A 10,274-nucleotide genomic window follows, 5' to 3' on the forward strand; every position below is an offset into this window, starting at 1 on the left:
ACAGCCTGCTGGGGGTGGGTAGCGGTGGGGTTTGTGTGTGTCTGGCCCCTGCATACTCAGTGAATTCTTTAAGGACAGGGCCCCTGGGCCCTATGCTGTTTCAGGATCTGCAGCACAGAGCTGAGTGTGTGGTGGGCAAGTGAGAAAATGCCCGTGCACTGACATCGGCTATAAGCATCATGGCTGTATTTTATAGATATGGATGTGTACACATATATATACTATATAATATATACGCATGTTACAGCATAGTTGATACAGGATTTTTGTACTGCTACTGGAATTCTAGGATATATAAGTTGGAGACTGTAATATGGAGATTTCTGGAACTTTTTATTAGTTTTTAAAAAGTATACAAACATAGGGTAAGAAATCAGACAGCGTGAAAGTGTTCACTGTGAAAAGTAAAACTGTCTCTGCTCAGAGGCAGATACTTCAGCCCAGATCTTACTGCCATCAATAGTGATTTTCTGTTTCTATTTTGGTGGGTTTATGGGTATATAGCTTCGGAAGCTTGGCACTAGGGTGGATCTCAGAAAATCATCGCTGTGGATTGAGGCACGGCCGCCTCACAAAGATAGACACACACACAGTGGGGATGTTTCCCATGGGGCTCACTAGCCGCTGTCCCTTTTGCTTGTGTGCCCACGTTGGGCTCAGTATGCCCTGCGGTTGGGGTCAGCCGTGGGGAGAAGGCTGGCATGGAGTTCTCCGGAGCCCACTTATCATCCTAGGTTATCTGCAAAGTCTGTCGAAGAAACCAGGTCCCCTGAGGCTCTTAGGAAGGAAGGACTGTTGGCCATTTGGGGTTTTCTAGCCCCAGAGGTTAGGGAGGAACAAGTTTTTGGCTTTGGGCCACATGCTCCTTTGCCCAGTAGATGCGATGCACCCAGGAGCTGTTGGGTTGGCTCCCAGGCAAGGGAGCAAGGCAGGGACCAGAGGTCAGGAAGTTGATGGGTTGTAGGAAACCCCATCGGGGGGCTGGGCCGCGAAAGCTAAATTAGGGGGTCCTGGTGGCAACTGTAGGTGCAGAGATGGGGGGAAATGCAGGACTGCAATCCCGCGGGGCTGCTGGTGACCTGACCGTGCTACTCTGCTTTCTGGACATGCATTTTGGGCTCTCACAGCAGATGGTTGGCAGCTGGTGCCTCAGCCAGCAGCAGCAGACAGACAGACAGACTGGCTGAAGGACTGACATGCAGACTGCTACTGAATCAGGTTTGTTTTTTTGGACTCCCAGCCAGGGAGCCCTCGATGACTAATCAAATGAGAGAGGAAATGAGGCCACCTGTGAGTCAGGCCACCACCGATGCTGAGGGTGTTAGGGCCAGGTCCCATCCAGTGCCTGGATCTTTGCAGCTGGATCTGAGCACAGCGGGTTAAGAGCGAACCAGTTGGAGAGGCTGTGCAGAGCTCACCACGCAATCTTGCAGGAATGCAAGCACACAAGCACGCACCAACAGGCATGCTGTTGCTTCCCCGCTTTGGCACCAGGACCGTGTCCAGGCTGACTTGGCTCTGTCATGTGGGAAAACAAGCTATCCTTGGGGAGCCCATCCATCCTGTGTCTGGCCGCAGATGTCAACAAATGTCTGCTCTTCTAAGTGTGGGCCTCCAGGCAAGCTTGTGGTCTTTTACCCACACGTGACACCCTCCAGCTAATGAAGGGCTCCCTGTGGTCTCCATCCTCTCTGCCTCTAGCAAGTGGAGGCCCCAGGCCTTCGCAAGGAGCAGTGACTGTTGGAAAAAGTGGACGACAACAGCAAAAAGTTATCTAAATGGCATTTCCCTTGGGACATGGGAAGGGTCTGCATGTCATCTGACCCCCAATGCCATTTTCTGACTTTGTCCCCAAAGCTGGACACGCCATGGAAGAAGGGAGGCTGAATGGAAGATTCAAGAAGGAGCCCTTGGGACTTCCCTGGTGGTCCAGTGGCTAAGAGTCTGCACTCCTAATGCAGGGGGCCTGGGTTCGATCCCTGGTCAGGGAACTAGATCCCACATGCCACGACTAAAGAGTCCTTATGCCACAACTAAATATCCCACACATGGCAACGGATCCCGCGTGGCGCAACTAAGACCCGATGCAGCCAAATAAATAAACAACTATTAAAAAAAAAAAAAGAAGAAGAAGGGGCCCTTCCGACCTACTACAGAGCACAGGGAACTCTACTCAGTACTCTGTAACGGTATATATGGGAAAAGAATCTAAAAAAGAGTGGATATAGGTATATGTATAACTGATTCGCTTTGCTGTACTGCAGAAACTAACATAACATTGTAAGTCAACTATACTCCAATAAAAATTAAAAAAAAAAAAAAAGAAGGAGTCCTTCCAAGGGGCCCCAAACACCCGACAAGAGAAACACCAGCCTTGACTCATGGCCCATGTGTTAGATCCTTGTTGTGTTGACTCATCTCTGTTGAATCCTAAAAAACCCCGTTTCCTGTGACAGGAGGAGCCTGGGGCTCGTTACTTTCAGTTTATGCAAATTGGGCAAGAGGGGTGAGGAATTTGCGCTGATGGTCCAGGAGGGGAAACAGAGGTCACAGAGCTGGGACTTCATTCCACAGCTGGGATCTTGCAGAAGAGCATCTGTTCTGCATCTTGTCTGTTCTAGCAATGTGAGCCAGGGGAATTCCCTGGTGGTCCAGTGGGTAGGACTCTGTGCTCTCACTGGCATGGGCCCGAGTTTGGTCCCTGGTCAGGGAAGATCCCACAAGCCACACGGGTTGTGCCTCCCCAAAAAATGTGAGCCAGACCCCAAGGCTGGGACTTAACTTCCACAGCTGAGGGCGAAGCCCCTCGTCTCTGGGGAGAGAGGGTCTGTCCTCCTGGTATCATCACCTCCCCCTTGCCTCAGCCCCTCCCATCCCACACCAGGTGTAGCTGGGAAGGCTGGGAAGGGGAGTGGAAGCACTTTGCTTGGGGTTGGGGGGGGGCTGGTGGAGGTGGGGGGAGTTTGTCTTGTTAAGGGAGAGAGAGGATATGCTCACACCCACCTGAACACCAAGAATTGACAAAAATAAGCAGCTTAACAAATGCCAGTGACATGTCCAAGTCAGAACTGCAAGAATGGTGGAAGTAGGGACCCAAGTAGGGACCTAGTAGGGACCACGGGTGTTGGGGCACCCACGAAGGGGCAGTACTGGCTAAAGGAAGATTCAAGGAAAACCACCGGTCTTTGTATCCAAAGCAAAGCAAACACCTGAGTCTCTCGTTTGGTTACTGGAGCAAATGTTGGGGCAGGCTCGCCTGTTGCCTGAGTCTGAAGTTCTTGGAGCTCCAAAGGTTTCTTGGGCATCAGAGGCTGTTCTCGTCTTGCTTCGTCATTTGAGCTGCAGCGGGAACGTACCAGACACACAGGAAATCGTAAATCAAGAGGGTAACTGCAATGCCCGAGTGGCCCACCCGATCGGCTACCACTGGCAAGGTGGAAATTATTTACATTACGATTGACAAGGCCAGACAAGAAGGCTTGCTCATCCATAGGAAGATGAAGGCTTGTGGTTTGGTCATTTTTTATGTTGCTAAGATTGGAGTTTCAACAGTGGAGAAACACACAATAAATATTTTCTTGATTTGATTGATTTAGATATTTCTGGGGTTAGTTCTGCAGCTAGTTTTGAACCGTAGGAAACAGAAGACTTATTTGATTATTTTCATTACCAAAAAAAGTAATGAAGTGTCAGAAAGAAAGGATTTTGGTATTGGACGGGGCCTGGGGTGTCCAATCCCGGTGAGGAGGAAGGGCGTCTGAGATGGAGCGGCCTGCCTGGAACGACTCATCTGGGAACAGAAGGACACTGGGATCCACACTCACCACCACCACCAGCTGTATCACCTCAGTTTGCGGGATGCTTTCCTGCTTAAGTCTTTCACATGCCTGTGTCATTTGTTACTTCTAATGTGAACCGGACAACAGCAGTTATCATGGATTGAACATCTTCTGTGTGACAGATGGGAGTGCCAGCTGCGTGCATCCTGGGGACCCAAGGGCTGGAGGCTGTTCCTGCAGAAACCGAAAAGGAATGGAAAGCAATGGGAGAAACCCACGTGAAAGTGACCGCCACGTCACGGACCCAGTCCCCATCAGAGCCCAGTGATGTCCCTTTGCTGTGTCCACTCCCGCCCACCTCTGCTGGGCCTTCAGTGGGCGAGGCAGGATCACCCTGGAGACCTCCTCCAAGCCCACAGCCCACCCCACCTTAGGGCCTCCAAATGTTACCGCCATATAACCCTCTCCCTTTTTCATGGATGGGGAAACTGAGGCACCCCAAACAAATTACCGTGCTTTCCCAAACCAGGTAGAAGTTCACTTCTGTAAGCACAGTTCCCCACCCCCACTTTTTTTTTTTTTTTTTACAGCGTTTTTACATTTCAAATTTCTTCACATGCATCGATTGCTTTTACAAAGTGAATTTTCAACACAGCTTAAGGAGTGAACACAAAATGAGGATGAGGACAGTCACGGAGTCTGGCAAAGCTGTATTAAAAAAAAAAGGGGGTTATCAGCGACTTCATATTTATTATTTCATTTTATCCTTATACCATTATTAAGCATCTGTTATTCTTCTCCTTCCCTCCTTGCAGGGTATAAACCAGGCTTAGAGGAGTTAAGTAACTGGCCCAAGTTCCCGTAAATAGTAAGTAGCAGAGCCAGGACATGAACCAGGGTCTCCCGTCTTCAAAACTTCTGCACTTTCTCAAGTTTTGTCTTCTGGCTCTCCTAATTGCCACTGGAACACAGCAACATGAAAGCATAAGGAAAAAACACCACCAGCAAAAATAAACTCAGACAAAACCTTGGTCTCAGGAACCTTTTGTCTTTCTGTTGAATCACTGACTCTGGAAACTTTGGAAAATAATCAATGAAGGATCACATAAAAATAGACATCAAATTCATTTCATTGAGCAGAGCCATCTGATAGAAATTTAATCATAAGCTGCAAGTGTGAGCCACATACAGAATTTAAAATTTTGTAGTATCCACATTAAAAAAGTAAAAAGAATGTGGTAAAATTAATTTTAATGAATTTTATTTAACCTACTATATCCAATATATTATTATTTGAACACATAATCAATATAAAAATAACCAGTGAGATATTTTATGTTCTTTATTTCATAATAAAGAATGTAAACTATTTCATTTGTGATATTTGGGGTGTGTTTTTTTTTTTTAACATCTTTATTGGAGTATAATTGCTTTACAATGGTGTGTTAGTTTCTGCTTTATAACAAAGTGAATCAGTTATACATATACATATGTCCCCATATCTCTTCCCTCTTGCGTCTCCCTCCCTCCCACCCTCCCTATCCCACCCCTCCAGGTGGTCACAAAGCACCGAGCTGATCTCCCTGTGCTATGCGGCTGCTTCCCACTAGCTATCTATTTTATATTTGGTAGTGTATATATGTCCATGCCACTCTCTCACTTTGTCCCAGCTTACCCTTCCCCCTCCCCATATCCTCAAGTCCATTCTCTAGTAGGTCTGTGTCTTTAAGGGTGTGTTTTATACTTTATGTTCCAGGGGCTCAAGAGCCATGTGTGGGGAGTGAACAGTGCAGGTCTACAAAAAAAGAAATGGGAAAATATTCCTGGAAGGATGGTTGTTGGATGTCAAGGCCATGGTTAACACTTAAGGGCTTGAAATTTACCCTGGCATGGAGTGTTGAAAATATCAGCAAGAAGTAAGATGAGTTGGGCTTCCCTGGTGGCGCAGTGGTTGAGAGTCTGCCTGCCAATGCAGGGGACACGGGTTCGGGCCCTGGTCTGGGGAGATCCCACATGCCACGGAGCAGCTGGGCCCGTGAGCCACAATTACTGAGCCTGCGCGTCTGCAGCCTGTGCTCCGCAACAGGGGAGGCCGCGGTGGTGAGAGGCCCGCGCACCACGATGAAGAGTGGTCCCCACTTGCCGCAATTGGAGAGAGCCCTCGCACAGAAACGAAGACTCAACACAGCCACAAATAAATAAATAAATAAATAAATAAATAAAAGAACGTGAATTTCTTTAAAAAAAAAAAAAAGAAGTAAGATGAGATAGGGGTTGTTATGCCTAATAATAATAATAATTAGTATTATTACTATTATTATTATTATTATTATTACTATTGAAACCTTGTACAAGGCCCTGTGTCCTTGTCTTCTGAAGTAAAAGGATGTCTCAAAAGTTAATGATTGGGGGAGATTGGTTCAAGATGGCGGAGTAGAAGGACATGCGCTCACTCTCTCTTGCAAGAGCATTGGAATCACAACTAACTGCTGAACAATCATTGACAGGAAGACACTGGAACTCACCAGAAAAGATACCCCACATCCAAAGACAAAGGAGAAGTTGCAATGAGATGGTAGGAGGGGTGCAATCACAATAATATCAAATCCTATAACCACTGGGTGGGTGACTCACAAACTGGAGAACACTTATACCACAGAAGTCCACCCACTGGAGTGAAGGTTCTGAGCCCCACGTCAGGCTTCCCAACCTGGGGGTCCGACAACGGGAGGAGGAATTCCCAGAGAATCAGACTTTGAAGGCTAGTGGGATTTGACTGCAGGACTTCGACAGGACTGGGGGAAACAGAGACTCCACTCTTTGAGGGCACACACAAAGTAGTGTGTGCATGAGGACCCAGGGGGAAGGAGCAGTGACCCCATAGGAGACTGAACCAGACCTATCTGCTAGTGTTGGAGGGTCTCCTATAGGGTGGCTGTGGCTCACCTCGGGGACAAGGATACTGGCAGCAGAAGTTCTGGAAAGTACTCCTTGGCATGAGCCCTCCCAGAGTCTGTCGTTAACCCCACCAAAGAGCCTGCAGCCTCCAGTGCTGGGTCGCCTCAGGCCAAACAACCAACAGGGAAGAAGCTCAGCCCCACCCATCAGCAGACAAGCAGATTAAAGTTTTACTGAGCTCTGCCCACCAGAGCAACACCTAGCTATACCCACCACTGGTCCCTCCCATCAGGAAGCTTGAAGAAGCCTCTTAGCCTCATCCACTAGAAGGCAGAGAGCAGAAGCAAGAAGAACTACAATCCTGCAGCCCATGGAACAAAAACCACATTCACAGAAAAGTAGACAAGATGAAAAGGCAGAGGGCTATGTACCGCATGAAGGAACAAGATAAAACCCCAGAAAACAACTAAATGAATGAAAATAGGCAACCTTCCAGAAAAAGAATTCAGAATAATGATGGTGAAGATGATCCAAGACCTCATGAAAAGAATGGAGGCAAAGATCGAGACGATGCAAGAAATGTTTAACAAAGACCTAGAAGAATTAAAGAACAAACACCTAGAAGAATTAAAGAACAAACAAACAAAGATGAACAATACACTAATTGAAATGAAAAATACACTGGAAGGAATCAATAGCAGAATAACTGAGGGAGAAGAACGGATAAGTGACCCAGAAGACAGAATGGTGGAATTCACTTCCACAGAACAGAATAAAGAAAAAAGAATGAAAAGAAATGAAGACAGCCTAAGAGATTTCTGGGACAATATTAAATGCACCAACGTTCACATTATAGGGGTCCCAGAAGGAGAAGAGAGAGAGAAAGGACCAGAGAAAATATTTGAAGAGATTATAGTCGAAAAATTCCCTAACATGGGAAAGGAAATAGCCACCCAAGTCCAGGAAGTGCAGAGAGTCCCAGGCAGGGTAAACCCAAGGAGGAACATGCTGAGGCACATAGTAATCAAATTGGCAAGAATTAAAGACAAAGAAAAATTATTAAAAACAACAAGGGAAAAATGACAACATACAAGGGAACTCCCATAAGGTTAACACCTGATTTCTCAGCAGAATCTCTACAAGCCAGAAGGGAGTGGCATGATATATTTAAAGTGATGAAAGGGAAGAAACTACAACCAGGATTACTCTACCCAGCAAGAATCTCATTCAGATTTGATGGAGAAATCAAAAGCTTTACAGACAAGCAAAAGCTAAGAGAATTCAGCACCACCAAACCAGCTCTACAACAAATGCTAAAGGAACTTCTCTAAGTGGGAAACACAAGAGAAGAAAAGCACCTACAAAAACAAACCCAAAACAATTAAGAAAATGATAATAGAGACATACATTTTAATAATTACCTTAAATGTAAATGGATTAAATGCTCCAACCAAAAGACACAGGCTTGCTGAATGGATACAAAAACAAGACCCATATACACAGTGTTTACAAGAGACCCACTTGAGACCTAGGGACACATACAGACTGAAAGTGAGAGGATGGAAAAAGATACTCTATGCAAATGGAAATCAAAAGAAAGCTGGAGTAGTAATACTCATACCAGATAAAATAGACTTGAAAATAAAGAATGTTACAAGAAACAAGGAAGGACACTACATAATGATCAAGGGATCAATCCAAGAAGAAGATATAACAATTATAAATATATATGCAACATAGGGGCACCTCAATACAAAAGGCAAATTCTAACAGCTATAAAAGAGGAAATTGACAGTAACACAATAATAGTGGGGGGCTTTAACACCTTGCTTACACCAATGGACAGATCATCCAGACAGAAAATTAACAAGGAAACACAAGCTTTAAATGACACAAGAGACTAGATAGATTTAATTGATATTTATAGGACATTCCATCTGAAAACAGCAGATTATACTTTCTTCTCAAGTGCACATGAACATTCTCCAGGATAGATCACATCTTGGGTCACAAATTAAGCCTCGGTAAATATAAGAAAATTGAAATCATATCAAGCACCTTTTTTGACCACAATGCTCTGTGATTAGAAATAAATTACAGGGAAAAAAACCCCATAAAAAACACCAACACATGGAAGCTAAACTAAATAACCAAGAGATCACTGAAGAAATCAAAGAGGAAATCAAAAAATACCTAGAGACAAATGACAATGAAAACACGATGGCCCAAAACCTATGGGATGCAGCAAAAGCAGGTCTAAAAGGAAAGTTTATAGCAATACAATCCTACCTCAAGAAACAAGAAAAATCTCAAATAAACGATCTAACCTTACACCTAAAGGAACTAGAGAAAGAAGAACAAAGAAAACCCAAAGTTAGCAGAAGGAAAGAAATCATAAAGATCAGAGCAGAAATAAATGAAAGAGAAACAAAGAAAACAATAGCAAAGATCCATAAAACTAAAAGCTGGTTCTTTCAGAAGATAAACAAAACTGATAAAACTTTAGCCAGACTCATCAAGAAAAAGAGGGAGAGGACTCAAAGCAATAAAATTAAAAATGAAAACGGAGAAGTTACAACAGACACTGCAGAAATACAACGCATCCTAAGAGACTACCACCAGCAACTCTGTGCCAATAAAATGGACAACCTGGAAGAAATGGACAAATTCTTAGAAAGGTATAACCTTCTAAGACTGAACCAGGAAGAAATAGAAAATATGAACAGACCAATCACAAGTAATGAAATTGAAACTGTGATTAAAAATCTTCCAACAAACAAAAGTCCAGTACCAGACGGCTTCACAGGTGAATTCTACCAAACATTTAGAGAAGAGCTAACACCCATCCTTCTCAAACTCTTCCAAAAAATTGCAGAGGAAGGAAAACTCCCAAACTCATTCTATGACGCCACCATCACCCTGATACCAAAGCCAGACAAAGATACTACAAAAAAAGAAAATTACAGACCAATATCACTGATGAATATAGATGCAAAAATCCTCAACAAAATACTAGCAAACAGAATCCAACAACACATTAAAAGGATCATACATCATGATCAAGTGGGATTTATCCCAGGGATGCAAGGATTCTTCAATAGATACAAACCAATCAATGTGATACACCATATTAACAAAATTGAAGAATATAAACCATATGATCATCTCAATAGATGCAGGAAAGGTTTTACAAAATTCAACACTCATTTATGATAAAAACTTTCCAGAAAGTGAGCATAGAGGGAACCTACCTCAACATAATAAAGGCTATATACAATAAACTCACAGCAAACATCATTCTCAATGGTGAAAAACTGAAAGCATTTCCTCTATGATCAGGAAAAAGACAAAGATGTCCACTCTCGCCACTATTATTCAACATAGTAATGAAAGTCCTAGCCATGGCAATCAGGGAAGAAAAAGAAACAAAAGGAATACAAATTGGAAAAGAAGAAGTAAAACTGTCACTGTTTGCAGATGACATGATACTATATATAGAAAATCCTAGTGATGTCACCAGAAAACTACTAGAGCTAATCAATGAATTTGGTAAAGTTGCAGGATACAAAATTAATGCACAGAAATCTCTTGCATTCC

At 44.0% G+C, this 10,274-nt stretch overlaps 1 non-coding gene across 1 annotated transcript; it reads left to right on the forward strand.

Moving 5' to 3' along the window:
- Nucleotides 1–1,918: 1,918 nt before the first annotated feature.
- TRNAR-CCU (transfer RNA arginine (anticodon CCU)) lies at nt 1,919–1,991 on the forward strand. Its single transcript has one exon. It is a non-coding gene; the product is annotated as a tRNA-Arg (tRNA).
- The last annotated feature ends 8,283 nt before the right edge of the window (nt 1,992–10,274 follow it).

Source organism: Balaenoptera acutorostrata, chromosome 12, assembly GCF_949987535.1.
Source record: "Balaenoptera acutorostrata chromosome 12, mBalAcu1.1, whole genome shotgun sequence".
Lineage (NCBI taxonomy): Eukaryota > Metazoa > Chordata > Mammalia > Artiodactyla > Balaenopteridae > Balaenoptera > Balaenoptera acutorostrata.